The sequence below is a fragment of the Rhinoraja longicauda genome, chromosome 14 (genome assembly GCF_053455715.1).
Source record: "Rhinoraja longicauda isolate Sanriku21f chromosome 14, sRhiLon1.1, whole genome shotgun sequence".
Lineage (NCBI taxonomy): Eukaryota > Metazoa > Chordata > Chondrichthyes > Rajiformes > Arhynchobatidae > Rhinoraja > Rhinoraja longicauda.
Genome location: NC_135966.1, coordinates 39,278,528 through 39,296,269, shown reverse-complemented (window position 1 = coordinate 39,296,269; position 17,742 = coordinate 39,278,528).

The following is a 17,742-nucleotide window of genomic DNA, read 5'->3' as shown; positions in this document are numbered from 1 at the left end:
TCTGATTGAATGTTGCCAGAACAAAAAAGTAGTGGGTCCATCATGGATATTGACCTCCTTAACCACTGAAGGGATCCATAGAAGGTGCTGCTTCAAAAAGGTAGCAAGTATCATCAAAGACCCACATGACAGACACAGCCTTTATCTCATTTTATTACATTATCTATTGAGTACTGTTTACTAACCTGTTGTGCTCAGAACTTCATTGTTCCGTTTCAGTACATATGACAATTAAACACACTTGACTAGATTCAATCAGACGATCAATCTCCCTCCTACACTCTCTCATTACCCATAATTCGTCCATTCGCAATATTGCCATCAAATTTAAAGATGGAGTTGGAGCTGTGTCCGGCTACACTGTCATGGGTATAGAGTGAGTAGGTAGTGCAGGGGACTGAACACACAGCCCCTGTATTGATGGTTATCGAAGAAATGGTCTTGCCAATTTGTACCGGTTGGATTCTGTTCATGAAGTTGAGGTTCCAGTTGCAAAGGCATGTGCAGGGACCCAGTTCCCTGTGCTTGGTAATAGGGTTCGAGGGGATGATGGTGTTAAATGCCAAGCCTGATGTTTGTGTCTTTATTGTCCAAGTCATCCAGTGCAGAATGGAGAGCTAGTGAGATTGCATCCCCCATTGATCTATTGTAGCAGCAGGCAAATTGAGTGAGTTCAGGATCTTGCTAAGGTAGGAGTTGATATTCACCATAACCAACCTCTCAAAGTGCTTCATCACCATAAACATTATTGTGACCCTTTGATAGTTACTGAGGCATGTCACCTTACTCTTCTTGGGCACCAGTATTATTGATGCCATTTTAGAGCAGGTGGGAACCCCAGGTAATGAGGTTGATTTTGACTGCAAAATCTCAAGCCTGTTTGTCCTTGCAGGTTTGGAGAACACCAGCTGCACCATCGCATGCAAACACTTTGAGCATTCGCCCTCCTGTCGAATCTTCTGAAAACGACCTGAGTGAATTACAATACTACCAGGGGCTATCGAGGCCCAACAAGGTACACCAGTGTTCTCCCCATCAAATCATGCATAGAATGCATTGAGCTTGCCTTGGCATGATGCCCCACTGTCGCTTGAACTCTACTTGGTCTCACCTTTTAGGAAGTGATGGCATGCAAACCCTGCCATTGATGCCGAATATCCGTCATCCTCCCATTTAGAACAAAAGTTTTAAATTACTTTATTGATGGCCTTATCGAGATTGCACCTGGATTTCTTGCATGTATCTGTGTCGCCAGATATGAATGCCCAAGATCTGGTCCTCAGCAACTGAACAATTTAATTCCTATTTGCTCTGCTGCAGGCACATTAATGCAACAGCACAAGTAATAAATACACAATACAGTAAATTAGCAGTGATAAAAGGTAATCAAACCACAAGTGTAAACAGGAATCCATAGGGCAAACTGAACAAAGACCATAGAAGATCATTGATGTGGTAGGTATGTGATTAGTTAATGGGAGGCTGTTCTTGGTAGTAGTGAGATGAGAGCATGGCCATGGTGGTGTGTGTCTTTGATAGCATACAATACGATAAAAGTTTATTCATCCCTGGAGGGAAATTGTTCTGCCGACAGTCACAATACACAAGGTTACACAAAAACTTGAAATTAAAAGTGAAAACAAAAAGTAAAAGACAAGCGATTGTTGGCTGGTTGCCGTGTGCACAGCGCCTTCACCAGAACAAATGAACAAACAAACACAGACTTATCCTGTGGGCAGAGGATTCTACACCAGAGTGGCCCCCCCTCTCCTCTTTCTCCCGCTGTCCCTCACAGGGGTTCCCTCACACCAGGTCCCCATTGTCTACCCCTTCACCCTCCCCCCCCCCGCCCCCCGCTCTAGAGGTTCCCGCCACTGCTCTTTCGATCCAGTGCCCTGTTTCACCGCAGTCCCCTGGAAGGCCTGTGGGGCGACTGTGCTCCGGTCAGCAGCGCGGTTGTTCGGCGGGCGGATTGGGCCCGTGCGGCCACTCCCGCCGCACGCGAGGCTCCCCGGGACACTAGCTGTCTCTTAAGTGGTTAAGTGCTCTATTGCCCTGTGCAAAGTACAAAATGCTGAAGTAGCTCAGTGGGCTAACCTGGAGGAAATGGACAGGCGATGTTTTGGGTCAGGACTCTTCTTCAGTCTTCAAGATACTGCCCAACCCGCTGAGTGCCTGTTTTTTTTCTCAAAATCCAATTTTAGTTTAGTGATTCAGCGCTTAAACAGGCCCTTCGGACCACCGATCCCCAAACATTTACACACTAACAATTTTTACATTTATACCAAGCCAATTAACTTACAAACCTGTCTTTGGAGTGTGCGAGGAAAATGAAGATCTCGGAGAAAACCCACGCAGGTCACAGGGAGAACGTATAAACTCCGTACAGACAACACCCGTGGTCAGGACCAGCCCCGGGTCTCTGGCACCGCAAGGCAGCAACTGTAGATCAACCACATTTATCTCTGTCAATATAACCTCCACCACACATCTTAAGCACGATACACATTCCACCAGGTACTCCAGTAGGATTTGAATAGGACTACAGCCATTAATAACAGCCTGCTCGTCCCTTTAGTTTGGTAGTCCGTCTGTAAGCTGATACGAGGAGTGCAACATTATGCATGGGTTTGTGGTTCATCTAATACTTTGTAATGGATTGGTTACAAAACATGGTGTCAGAAGTTTTGGACCACTATTTGCCTACATTTATTTTAGTTTGTTTTTTTGTACTACCTGCCATGGCTGGTGCCTTTCGTAAACCTGACCCATTAGTGTTTGATGAGGACCTCGCTAAACGTTGGCGTATCTTTGAAGTAGAATACGGAGTGTTCATCCACGCGGCTTACCATGATGCACCCGCTGATGTACAAGCTTCCATCTCCTTCAATGTGGCGGGCACAGAAGCCACACTACGGGCACAGGATTTCCACTATGCACCAGTTGAGCTGGATGGCGCGGGTAATGTTGTGACCCCTGCCGAATCTATCCGAGATCCAGTGTGTCTCCTTAGAAAGTTCCGACAGCTTTGCGAACCAACTTGGTCATGGAGCACCACAGATTCTTTTCACGGAACCAGAAGGAAGACGAATCAGTCAAATCCTACATCAGTTCCCTGAAGAACATCGCTGCAGATGCCAATTCGGTGATCTATGCGATGACCTCATCCGTGGCAGACTCGTGTGCGGCATCCTGAATGATAAGGTGAGAGGTAAGTTACTCTGGGATGAGGAGCTCACTCTACTTAAAGCCGAGCGTGCCTGTCGGGTTGCCAAGCTAACCGACACCCACACCAAGTCTCTAGGACCCGGACCCCACTCCGCATACAGTATCAATGCGTTTCACAGATATCCGCACCACCAAAATCATCAATAACTGTACCAATTGCGGTGGCACACAAACAGGGATCCGTGAAATGGGCCCCGATTTCGGGAAAATCTGCCACTATTGTAAAAGAAAAAACACTTTATTCGTTGCTGCCGCTCTCAGGGGAATAAAGTCGAGACAAAACAATCTCTCCACGTCCATCAGCCCACATTTTCCCGTGAGGCCCTAGAGGACATTCCTGCACCTGCAGAAGCAGAATCGCTTCTGCACCAGGCTGGCAGTCTCAATTTATATTCCTTATCGGATCCGTTATGCAAACACGAGGACCCTATAACAACGCTACAGATCAACAAGATTATTGCAAAAATCGACACCGGGGCTCGCTGTAATGTTTTGTGCTTATCGGATTTCCAGAGATCAAAAATCCGAGGTTGTTAGAAAAACAAGTGCTAAACTACTCCCATTTGGGGGAGGAGGGGTCCACCCGGTCGGAAGAGTGGAACTGCAATACCGTCTGGCTTCACGTGTTTACAACTTGGGCTATTTCATTGTCTGTGGGAAAGTGGCCCCGCTGCTGGTCATTGATGCCTACCATGACCTAGGTTTGGTCACCTTCGGCCAAACTGTATACCAGCTCACCCCCAGCCAGGGTCCCGCTCAACAATTCCTCTCACAGTACCAAGACCTCTTTGATAACAAACTTGGCAAACTCCCCCACAAGTACACCATTGTAACTGACCCAGAGGACACGCCAGTTGTCCGCGCCCCTCTCCGGGTCCCACATGCCATGCAAGACCGTGTTCAGAACAAACTTACCAGGATGGAAACTCTGGGTGTGATTGCCCCTGTCAATGATCCATCTGCCTGGGTCTCGACTATGGTAGCAGCAACCAAAAAAAACACCGATGAAATACGAATTTGCCTCAATCCCAAGGATTTAAACACTACCATTAAACGCCCACACCAACCGATGCGCTCGGTGAAAGAAGTCGCGGCACACCTGGGAAAAGCTATGGTATTCTCAGTCCTAGATGCAAAGAACTCATTCTGGCAGATTCCACTAGATCATGCATCCTCCATGTTGATCACGTTCGGCGCACCTTTCGGACGCTAGAGATTTTTATGCATGCCATTTGGAATAAGCTCGGCTAGTGAAGTGTTCCAAAGCACCATGGAGCAGTTATTTGCCGAATACCCATGTGCCATCATTGTAGATGACATCCTAGTGGCCAGACAGAACTTTCGAGAACACAACGCAAACTTAAAGCTGGTTCCGGGCCAAGCCAGAGCAATCAACCTCAATTTCAACTCTCAAAAATGCAGGTTTCGGGTTAACGAAGTGACCTATGTAGGTCACGTATTCACTAGCGATGGTCTCAAACCAGACTCTCGAAAACCATTGCTATTAACGAGCTGCCAGTACCCATGGACGTGACAGCATTACAACGGTTTCTTGGCATTGTAAACTACTTGGGAAAGTTAATCCCAAACTTCAGTGAACTCTCAGCCCAGCTAAGGCAACTGACTCACAAAGATACAGCCTGGTCCTGGCACGAACACCAGCAGAGGGCGTTTGATGCTCTCACGCAACAGATGTCCTGCACTCCAACACACGCTTACTTTGATGTCAAGCTACCTGTCACTTTAACTTGCGACGCCTCCCAATACGGACTGGGAGCAGCCTGTCCCCAGAATGATGGTAAAGGCCACAGACCCATTGCTCATGCCTCCCGCACCATGACTGATACTGAACAGCACTGCGCCCAAATTGAAAAGGAACTGCTATCTGTGGTCTTTGCCTGCAGGAAATTCAATGACATCATTTTCGGGAACCCTATCACTGTTGAAACTGACCACCAGCCGCTGGTCAGCATTCTGAAAAAACCGACACACGCGCGTATGTATGATGGCATTACAAAAGTGCGACATAATAGACAATAGACAATAGGTGCAGGAGTAGGCCATTCAGCCCTTCGAGCCAGCACCGCCATTCAATGCGATCATGGCTGATCACTCACAATCAGTACCCCGTTCCTGCCTTCTCCCCATACCCCCTCACTCCGCTATTCTTAAGAGCTCTATCCAGCTCTCTCTTGAAAGCATCCAACGAACTGGCCTCCACTGCCTTCTGAGGCAGAGAATTCCACACCTTCACCACTCTCTGACTGAAAAAGTTCTTCCTCATCTCCGTTCTAAATGGCCTACCCCTTATTCTTAAACTGTGGCCCCTTGTTCTGGACACCCCCAACATTGGGAACATGTTTCCTGCCTCTAATATGTCCAATCCCCTAATTATCTTATATGTTTCAATAAGATCCCCCCTCATCCTTCTAAATTCCAGTGTATACAAGCCTAATTGCTCCAGCCTTTCAACATACGACAGTCCTGCCATTCCGGGAATTAACCTAGTGAACCTACACTGCGCGCCCTCAATAGCAAGAATATCCTTCCTCAAATTTGGAGACCAAAACTGCACACAGTACTCCAGGTGTGGTCTCACCAGGGCCCGGTACAACTGTAGAAGGACCTCTTTGCTCCTATACTCAACTCCTCTTGTTATGAAGGCCAACATTCCATTGGCTTTCTTCACTGCCTGCTGTACTTGCATGCTTCCTTTCAGTGACTGATGCACTAGGACACCCAGATCTTGTTGAACATCCCCTCTTCCTAACTTGACACCATTCAGATAATAATCTGCCTTTCTATTCTTACTTCCAAAGTGAATAACCTCACACTTATCTACATTAAACTGCATCTGCCATGTATCCGACCACTCACACAACCTGTCCAAGTCACCCTGCAGCCTTATTGCATCTTCCTCACAATTCACACTACCCCCCAGCTTAGTATCATCTGCAAATTTGCTAATGGTACTTTAATCCATTCATCTGTCATTAATGGATATCGTAAATAGCTGGGGTCCCAGCACCGAACCTTGCGGCTGGTTTACAAATGCGGAAAGGATATGCACCTAGCTGACACTCTGTCATGGGCTCCGCACAACACCTGCGAGAAACACCCGTCGGACGATGATGGTTTTGTTGTTATGATGGCCTCCTATCACCCATCCTCATGTCTGGACGATCTGGCAGCACAAACAGCTGTAGATGACACTCTACAGTCACTCTCCTCTATCATCCGACTCGGATGGCTAGACAAGCAATACAGGCTACCACCCCCGATTCGCCCATTCTACCCTGTTCGTGATGAACTGGGACTTCAGGATGGCATTGTGGTGAAAGGACACAAGGCAGTGGTTCCTGCATCTCTGCAAAGCAAGTATTTTGATGCCATCCACAGGGGGTCATCAACCCAAACAGCCCCTTCTCTTGCACCCCCACACCTGACTTGCCATGGTCTAGCGCTGCAACTGACATTTTCGAGTGGCATGGTAATCAGTACCTGGTCCTAGTTGACTCGTACTCCGGATGGTTCGAGATCGACCTACTCCACAGTCACACCTCAGCCATGGTTGTTAAAAAGTTGGCACGCCATTTTTCTGTCCACTGGGCTCCTGTCCATCCAACAATGGCAGCCAATTCACCAGCCAGAACTTCATAAACTTCGATAAACGCTGGGATTTTCGCCACATCACCGGCAGCCCAGAATACCTGCAGTCTAATGGTTTGGCCAAGCAAGTGATGGAACAATCCCATCGGGCCGGTTCCGATGTCTATCTCGACCTGCTTAATTTACAAACCATTTCTCGTGATTCGATTCAGGATTCCCCTGCCCAGCACCTTATGTCCAGGCGGACTCGCACTATGCTACCTGTAGCCAAAGAGATGGTACAACCACAAATTCGTGTCCCTGCTGTGGTCCAGACAAAACTCCAACAGCGCCGCGATACTCAGAAAAAATACTATGACAAGTCAAGCACACTGCTTTCACTACTGACCAAGGTACAAGTTGTCCGCTTGCAAACGCCAAAAGGCTACGACTGGCTGGGCATCATTCAAGGACCTACCACGTGCTCGTACCTGGTCCGTGGTGATGATGGCACCTACAGACGTACCTGGCAACACCTTCGTCCGGTCAGTGAGCCAGTGCCGCCTTGACACTATCCTGACTACACCACTGTGTCTCATCCACAGTCCAACGGTTCTAGCCTCTCGGTCCCACACCTGCCTGCTGACCCCGGTCCAGATGTCTCGCCTGCTGCTTCGCCTCCCCGGCTGCTGCAGAGATCTCCATCCTGGCCTGCTGCTTCGCCTCCACGGCTGCTGCGGAAGTCTCCATCCTCACCCTCTTCGGTGAAGGGAGGTGACGGTTGGTACCGTACACGCGCAGGTCGCGTCTGCAAACCGAATGCAAAGTACAATGACTAGTGCAAGGACCGTGTTTGTACTGTCCGTGAACTGTTCTCACTTGTTGCTCTCAGCGTACAGTAAGCAAAGTGCACTCCCCTCATATTGGTTTTTTTTTTCTATATACTCCACTATATGTTTGTTTGTGATTTGCTTCTTTAAGAGGAAGGATGTAGATCAACCACATTTATCTCTGTCAAGATTGTTCCCGATGTTGCGGAAGTCCAGAACAGGGGGTCACAGTTTAAGGATAAGGGGGAAGTCTTTTAGGACCGAGATGAGAACGTTTTTTGTCACACAGAGAGTGGTGGATCTGTGGAATTCTCTGCCACAGAAGGTAGTTGAGGCCAGTTCATTGGCTATATTTAAGAGGGAGTTAGATGTGGCCCTTGCGGCTAAAGGGATCAGGGGGTATGGAGAGAAGGCAGGTACGGGATACTGAGTTGGATGATCAGCCATGATCATATTGAATGGTGGTGCAGGCTCGAAGGGCCTACTCCTGCACCTATTTTCTATGGTTTCTATGTTTCACCACATATCTTATGCATGATACACATTCCAACAGGTAGTCCAGTCATGGATTTGAATAGGACTTCAGCCACTGAGAACAGCCTGCTCGTCCCTTTAGTTTGGTAGTCTGTCCGTAAGCTGATACGAGGAGTGCAACATTATGTATTGTTCACTCTGCATGGGTTTCAATAAATGCTTTGTGGTTCACCTAATACTTTGTAATGGATTGATTACAAAAACAGCAACTCTACCGCTGCGGCACTATGCCGCCCCAATTGTCATCATTATTTACTCGTTGTGCTGTTTCTTTGCACCTCCTGGCCGCTCACTGGAGGGGGGAACACGACGCAGTTGCAGGTCCGGTGCCCCAACACAACCGGCCTCAGGGCTGGAGCGGGAGAAGACCGAGCCCCTTCAACCAGATTTCCTTCACCATGTGCGGCCTATTCCCTCAGGCCATAATCAACGCTCTCTCTCTCTCCCTGACTTTACGGGCATCCTCGGGAGAAGTTACTAGAAGCCTCTGAGTTCGCCATAGGCGCGCGGGTGCAGCCAGCGGTGTCATCAACCGCGCTTTGATTTCGCGTAGTGCGCAGCCGCGGCGCCAGAAGTTTCCAGTGCTCGCAATGTCTGGCGGCGCAGTGCCAGCAGTCTCCAAGCGCACCGGCGCAGTGCCAGCAGTTTCCAGTGGCTACAATCTCCAAATGCTTTGTGGTAATCAGCAGCAGCAGCAGCAGCAGCAGCAGCAGTAGCAGCAGCAGCACCAAGCTGTGTTGCTTGGGAAGTATTGTGTGGAGTTAGTAAGGAGTAAGACCTGTGTGATCTCCCGGACAAGTTTCGATCGCCTAGCTTGGGGTCGGAGAGGAATTTCCCAGATTTTTTTTCCCAAATTGGCCTGGGTTTTTAATCCGGTTTTTCGCCTCTCCCAGGAGATCACTCAGTTCTTTTGGGTGGGCGGTTGGAGCGGTTGGAGTAGCGGCCGGGCGGTAGGTTTAGAAACCGAGCACGGGGCTTTGTTTGGGGAGTATGAGTGCCAGGGCAGTTTATTGTTCTGGGTGTCGGATGTGGGGAATCTGGGAGTCTGATAGTCTTCCAGATGGGGCTCCTAAGGGACCGTATTAGGAACCTGGAGCGGCAGATTGATGACCTCAGTCTGGTCAGGGAGAGTGAGGAGGTTATAGAGAGGAGTTATAGAGAGGTGGTCACTCCAAGACCACGGGAAGTAGACAAGTGGGTCACGGTTAGGGGGGGCAAGGAGCAGAGGCAGGGACTAGTGAGTACCCCAGTGGGTGTACCCCTTGGCAATAAATACTCCTGCTTAGGGGGCAGCGACGGCGCCCGGGCCTCTGGCACGGAGTCCGGCCCTGTTGCTCAGAAGGGTAGGGAAAGGAAGAAGAGAGCGATAGTGATAGGGGACTCTATAGTGAGGGCGTCAGATAGACGATTCTGTGGACGCAGTCGGGAGACCCGGATGGTGGTTTGCCTCCCTGGTGCCGGTGTCCGGGATGTGTCTGAGCGTGTCCAGGATATCCTGAAAGGGGAGGGAGAGGAGCCAGAGGTCGTGGTACATATAGGTACCAGCAATATAGGTAGGACAAGGGAAGAGGTCCTGAAAGGAGAATTTAGGGGGCTTGGAAGAGAGTTAAAAAAAAGGACTTCCAAAGCGATAATCTCAGGCTTACGGCCTGTGCCACGCGATAGTCAGAATAGGAATGGAGTGAGGTGGAGGATAAATACGTGGCTGATGGACTGGTGCAGGGAGCAGGGATTCAAGTTTCTGGATCATTGGGACCTCTTCTGGGGGAAGTATGACCTGTACAAAAAGGACGGGTTGCATCTGAACCTGAGGGGAACCAATATCCTGGCGGGGAGATTTGCTAAGGTAATTGCGGAGACTTTAAACTAGTACGGTTGGGGGGAGGGACTCAAACACAGATAGCTAATAGGCAGTGTGTGAGGCAGGAGGCAGAAAAGGGAAACACTCAGACCCAATATGTAGGAGAGAAAGAAGTGAAAAGAAATAAACTGAGAATAAGAAATGATGGGTCCCTTAAATGTGTATATTTTAATGCTAGGAGCATTGTAAGAAAGGTGGATGAGCTTAGAGCCTGGATTGATATCTGGAAGTATGATGTGGCGATCTGTTGCACTCCTTGTATCAGCTTATTGAAACCCATGCAGAGTGAACAATACATAATGTTGCACTCCTCGTATCAGCTTACGGACAGACTACCAAACTAAAGGGACGAGCAGGCTGTTCTCAGTGGCTGAAGTCCTATTCAAATCCATGACTGGACTACCTGTTGGAATGTGTATCATGCATAAGATATGTGGTGAAATATAGAAACCATAGAAAATAGGTGCAGGAGTAGGCCCTTCGAGCCTGCACCGCCATTCAATATGATTATGGCTAATCATCCAACTCAGTATCCTGTACCTGCCTTCTCTCCATACCCCCTGATCCCTTTAGCCACAAGGGCCACATCTAACTCCCTCTTAAATATAGCCAATGAACTGGCCTCAACTACCTTCTGTGGCAGAGAATTCCACAGATTCACCACTCTCTGTGTGACAAAAAACGTTCTCATCTCGGTCCTAAAAGACTTCCCCCTTATCCTTAAACTGTGACCCATTGTTCTGGACTTCCCCAACATCGGGAACAATCTTGACAGAGATAAATGTGGTTGATCTACATCCTTCCTCTTAAAGAAGCAAATCACAAACAAACATATAGTGAAGTATATAGAAAAAAAAACCCAATATGCACTTTGCACTAGTAAGGTTGGGGGGAGGGACTCAAACACAGATAGCTAATAGGCAGTGTGTGAGGCAGGAGGCAGAAAAGGGAAACACTCAGACCCAATATGTAGGAGAGAAAGAAGTGAAAAAAAATAAACTGAGAATAAGAAATGATGGGTCCCTTAAATGTGTATATTTTAATGCTAGGAGCATTGTAAGAAAGGTGGATGAGCTTAGAGCCTGGATTGATATCTGGAAGTATGATGTTGTGGCGATCAGTGAAACATGGTTGCAGGAGGGTTGCGATTGGCAATTAAATATTCCAGGATTTCATTGTTTCAGATGTGATAGAATCGGAGGGGCAAGAAGTGGGGGTGTTGCATTGCTTGTCAGGGAGGATATCACAGCAGTGCTTTGGCAGGACAGACTAGAAGGCTCGATTAAGGAGGCTGTTTGGGTGGAACTCAGAAATGAGAAAGGGTTAGCAACACTTATAGGGGTGTATTATAGACCGCCAAGTAGGGAACGAGAATTGGAAGAGCAAATATGTAAGGAGATAGCAGATATTAGTAGTAAGCACAGAGTAGTGATTGTGGGTGATTTCAATTTTCTGTACATAGACTGGGAATCACATTCTGTTAAAGGGCTGGATGGTTTGGAGTTCGTAAAATGTGTGCAGGATAGTTTTTTGCAGCAATACGTAGAGGTACCTACCAGAGAAGGGGCAGTGTTGGACCTCCTGTTGGGAAATGAGACGGGTCAGGTGACGGAGGTATGTGTTGAGGAGCACTTTGGGTCTAGTGATCACAATGCCATTAGTTTCAATATAATTATGGAGAAGATCAAATCTGGACCAAGGGTTGAGATTTTGGATTGGAGAAAGGCTAATTTTGAGGAGATGAGAAAGGATTTAAAAGGATTGAAATGGGACATTTTGTTTTATGAAAGGGATATAATAGAGAAATGGAGGATATTTAAAGGCGAAATTTTGAGAGTACAGAGTCTTTATGTCCCTGTTCGGTGGAAAGGAAAGAATAATAATTTGAAAGAGCCGTGGTTTTCCAGGGAAATTGGATACTTGGTTCGGAAAAAGAGGGAGATATACAATAAATATAAGCGGCAGGGAGTAAATGAGGTTCTTGAGGAATATAAAGAATGTAAAAAGAATCTTAAGAAGGAAATTAGAAAAGCGAAAAAAAGATATGAGGTTGCTTTGGCAAGTAATGTAAAAGTAAACCCCAAGGGGTTCTACAGATATGTCAATAGCAAAAGGATAGCGAGGGATAAAATTGGTCCATTAGAGAGTCAGAGTGGTCAGCTATGTGCTGAGCCGGAAGAAATGGGGGAGATATTAAACAATTTCTTTTCTTCGGTATTCACCGAGGAGAAGGATATTGAATTATGTGAGGTAAGCGAAACAAGTAGAGTAGTGATGGAAATTATGAGGATTAAAGAAGAAGAGGTACGGACACTTTTGAAAAATATAAAAGTGGATAAGTCTCCAGGTCCTGATAGGATATTCCCTAGGACATTGAGGGAAGTTAGTGCAGAAATAGCAGGGGCTATGACGGAAATATTTCAAACGTCATTAGAAACGGGGATGGTGCCGGAAGATTGGCGCATTGCGCATGTTGTGCCTTTGTTTAAAAAAGGTTCTAAAAGTAAACCTAGCAATTATAGACCAGTTAGTTTGACGTCTGTGGTGGGAAAATTAATGGAAAAGATACTTAGGGACAATATATATAATTATATGGATAAACAAGGCCTGATTAGAAACAGTCAACATGGATTTGTGTCTGGAAGGTCATGTTTGACTAATCTTCTTGAATTTTTTGAAGAGGTTACCAGGGAAATTGATAAGGGCAAGGCTGTGGGTGTTGTCTATATGGACTTCAGTAAGGCATTTGACAAGGTTCCACATGGAAGGTTGATTAAGAAGGTTAAATCGTTGGGTATTAATAGTGAGGTTGCAAGATGGATTCAACAATGGCTGAATGGGAGATACCAGAGGGTAATGGTTGACAACTGTATGTCAGGTTGGAGGTCAGTGTCTAGTGGAGTACCCCAAGGATCTGTGTTGGGTCCACTGTTGTTTGTCATTTACATTAATGATCTGGATGATGGTGTGGCAAATTGGATTAGTAAATATGCAGATGATACTAAGATAGGTGGTGTAGTTAATAATGAAGTAGAGTTTCAAAGTCTACAGAGAGACTTGGGCCTTTTGGAAGGGTGGGCTGAAAGATGGCAGATGGAGTTTAATGCTGATAAGTGCGAGGTGCTGCATTTTGGTAGGACAAATCAAAATAGGACGTACAGGGTAAATGGTAGGGAATTGAGGAATGCAGTGGAACAGAGGGATCTGGGAATAACTGTGCATTGTTCCCTGAAGGTGGAATCTCATGTGGATAGGGTGGTGAAGAAGGCGTTTGGCATGCTTGCCTTTATAAATCAGAGCATCGAATATAGAAGTTGGGATGTAATGCTAAAATTGTACAGGGCATTGGTGAGGCCGAATCTGGAGTATGGTGTGCAGTTCTGGTCGCCAAATTATAGGAAGGATGTCGACAAAATGGAAAGGGTACTGTGAGAAACAGGATGATTAAACCACCAGAAACAGGATACTGGAACAACCACTCTACCAAGGACAGGGCTATTAAACTGTCAGGGGTAGAGATAGGCTGGATGATTGAACTACCACTATGCCGGGGATAGGGCTATTAAACCGTCAGGGACAGAGACAGGCTGGATGATTGAACTACCACCGAGTTCGTTGGAGCACTGAGAGTGTGGTACGGGGATAGAGGCAGACTGGACAAAGGGCCATAAATTTAGGAGAGTGTCAAAGCAGCAGGGATGGGTTGAAATGGGTTGTGAAGGTAACTAAGGGTCATGTGGATAACTACTGCGCTTGCTCAACGAGGTAAATGAATATTGCAAATACGCCCCTGAGTGGGGAACTGCCAATTGCCATGCACATACAATGTATGATCTGGGGGGGTACCTGGGGGCGGTACAGAAGATTGTGCACCTCAGCGCTCTGATTGGAAGGAGCCCGAAGGGGAGGAGGATTCAGCAGAAGGGAGGGAGATTCAACGAAGTTGTACTGTATAAAGAGAAGACACTGTCTTTGTCTCGGTGTGTCTCGGTTTGGAGAGGCACCCGGTTCTGCAGACTCGTGAATACATTTCTTGTTTCCACGACTTTGTCTCTGGCATCGTGATTGTGAGCATTCACATTTACATCTCACAAGCTTGGGGGCTCGTCCGGGATCGCCACTTCGGCCGCTTGGCGGAGGCACGAAAGGAAGGGAAGGTGCACCCTGCTGATTTCAGCAGTCCCTGATCTCCTTGCTTGCCATCAGCGGTTTGAGCGAGTGATATCCGGACAAGAGACTCGTGGAAACAGGAGGGAATCCGGAATAACAGATCGGAGGGAAATTCCGATCGGGATCAATCGAGCAATTTCTGTGCGCAGGACCCGGGTAAGAAAATTGACTATTAAGTATTACTCGGGCGATTGGGTTCTGTCGGACGGGAAAACTCGGACAGGGATAACAGATCGGAGGGAAGTTCCGATCGGGAGGATAACAGATCGGGAGGGGAGTTCCGATCGGGAGGTTAACAGATCGGGAGGTGAGTTCCGATCGGGAACGGATAACAGATCGGGAGGGGAGTTCCGATCGGGAAAGGGAGGGGAAGGGCGGTAAGCCCAACCCCCGCATTCCGCCTGATAGTCCGTTGGGGCGAATGCTAATTCTGTCATCACGAAAAAGTCGGACAGGGAGGATGGGTAATTCTTGTGTTAAGAATAATTGGGGGCAGGGAAAACCCAGGGATTGGAGAAGACAAAAATGATTCAGTTCTGTTATTTTGATTGACCAAAGGAACCAATAAAAGGGAGTTCAGTCTGGTGGCCACGACTGGGCTCCGATGAGGATTGGGTACGGCAGGCATTAAATGTGTTTGTTAATTCAAAAGCTTCCCCTAATCTGGAGGAAAGTTGTTATGCAGGCTGTTGGGTTCCCCAGGTACGTTTACTAAAATCCAATTTGTGGAACAAGAGGTGAAGTACCTGGGCCACCTAGTTAGTGGGGGAAAGCGAAGGATAAATCTTGAAAGAATCGCAGGAATCACAGGCTTGCCGATGCCTCGGAATAAATATTAAAGGAATATAGTAGAACTATAAAAGATAGAAATTGCGTAATAGGTAGCATAGTGACTATAGAGACGGAACGGAGTGAGAACAAGGACTGGATTTAAACTGACTGACCAAGTGCACTAACATAAGACGAATACAATGAATAAAATAACTGCAGTTGAACTACTAAGTAAGAAGTTCCCCGTATCCAAAGAGGATATATATTTTTTTTAAAACACTCTGAGAAATGGAAAAAAAGGACGAAAAAATTGGTTACGAAATGACCCACGGAATGATATAAATATGATATAAATTTTGATATAAATTTCGATATAAATTTTGATATATTTATATTTTGATATAAATATGTGTGATGAAATGGGAGTGTTAATTCAGAACTATAAGCCTAAGGATAAATCAGAAACCCGAGTAACGAAAAAGGAAAAAGAACTAGACGTATTTAAATTGTTTAGAATAGAAGGAGAAAGGCTGAGAAAAGGATAGCAGGAAAAGAATACCACCCCAAACAAGGGTGAAATACCTGAAAAACAGCATGAAAGTCAGGAGCTTCAGGAGAAAAAAATCAACTCTGTACCCCAGCCTAAGGGACCCTGGGTATCCACCTCCCTATTCCGGACAGGACAGAACAAAGCAGTGCCCTTTGGTAAAGGGGAATAGTGGAGATAGAGGGAGAAGTCACAACTTGGAACGATGGGCAAGACATAAAGGAATATAGACAGAGAAGGGGGCAGCGAGAAAAGGAAAGGATGAAGCAAGAAGCACGGGAACTGGAAGCAGGCAAAAAGGCTGCAGGACCTCAGGGACAGAAAGATTTATGGGACCTGTCAGGCAGCAAATGAGGAGTATGAGGGAGACAGCAACGCAGAATCACAGGCAAGTAATCAGCAGGCAGCAGAGAGAGAGCAAAACTGTGAGAATGAAGCAGAATTAGAAAGTGATGGGGAAAAAACAAGGGAGTGTAGAAGGGAAATAGAGGCATCCATAAAGCGCTTAGAGATAGAGATAAGGGAGATGGAAAAAGATATGGAAAGAAAAAGAAAGGAAAGCCAGGGGTACGCCCAGAGAAGAATGAGGTGGGAAAGTATACAGATAGAACCACAACAAGAGATGGTGAATGAGAGACAGGAGCTGAAGGGGAGAATGATGCCATTACTTTTGAAAAAGGCAGGACAAACCCAGTATATTCCTTGGGTGACCCGAGACCTAGAGGGGCTGAGAAACGCCTTGCCCAACATCTGTTTGTAAATGCGGAAAATGGGATAGCCTTCGGGGTGTTGACTCAAAGGAGGGGGGGGGAATCGGCAGCCCGTGGCATTTTTATCAAAAATATTGGACCCAGTGTCACGAGGATGGCCTGTCTGTATACAGGCAGTGGCAGCCATAGCGGTCCTAGTAGAGGAGAGCAGGAAATTGACCTTCGGGGGGGGTTACGGTGAGAACAATATTGGCACAGAAGTCTCAGAGGTGGTTGACAGACTCAAGGATATTAAAATATGAAGCTATCCTAATGGAAAAGGATGATTTGACCCTGATTACGGACGAAAACTTAAACCCATCTCAGTTTTTATACCCGCCCGAAGAAAAAGAAAAAAAAACAGAGAAGCCAGAACATGATTGTAGTGAAATAATAGAATTAGAGACCAAGAGTAGGGAAGACCTGGAGGAACAGCCTCTGGCTGAGGGAGGTCGATGGTTTATAGATGGGTCATCTCGGTGCATAGATGGGAAAAGACACAGTGGATACGCCATAATTGACGGGAATACATTAGGTGATATAGAGGCTGGGCGATTACCTGGGAGCTGGTCAGCCCAGTCCTGTGAGCTCTATGCCCTGATGCGGGCATTGGAGTTACTTGAAAGCAAAGAAGGCACCATATATACTGATTCGAAATATGCCTTTGGGGTGGTGCATACCTTTGAAAAGATTTGGAAGGAAAAGGGAATGATAACAGCGAGAGGAAAGGAGTTAGCACATGAACAGTTGATTAAAAAACCTTGGAATCATTAGCAAAGCCAGAGCAAATAGCAGTAGTACATGTGGCGGGACATCAAAAGGGAAATTCTCTAGAGGCTCGGGGAAACAGAGCCGCGGACGAAATGGCAAAGCGGGCGGCTCTACAGGGGACAGTGAAGATGATGTCTTTGATACCTCTCAGGGAGGGGATAGAGAAGATACCCGTGTTTTCCGAATTCGAGATAGATAGGATGAATGAGTTAGGAGCGAGAATGGCAAAAGATGGACGGTGGTGGACGCCGGATGGGAAGCAACTGCTAAATAAGGAGGTTATCAGAGAATTATTGGGAAGATTACATTCCCAGTCACACTGGGGGGCTCAGGCATTATGTGATACTCTTATGTACGTATGCTTGTAGGGGAATATATACTCTGGCTAAACAAGCAGTCTCAAGCTGTGTAATCTGTCAGAAGATAAATAAGAAAGTGATGAGGGCAATACCGGGAGGAGGTCAACAGTTAACCATCAGACCATTCCAGAGAGTACAGGTAGATTTTACTGAACTCCCCAGGATACAGAAATGGAAATACCTCCTAGTGGTGGTGGCTCACTTAGAATTCGAACCGCCCCACGAAAAGATATAGCAGTATCCCCCTACGAAATGTTGTTTGGGTTACCTTATTTGGGAAAGATAGAAGGAATACCCACCCTAGAGGGTAGTGATGTTTTCTTAAGGAACTATC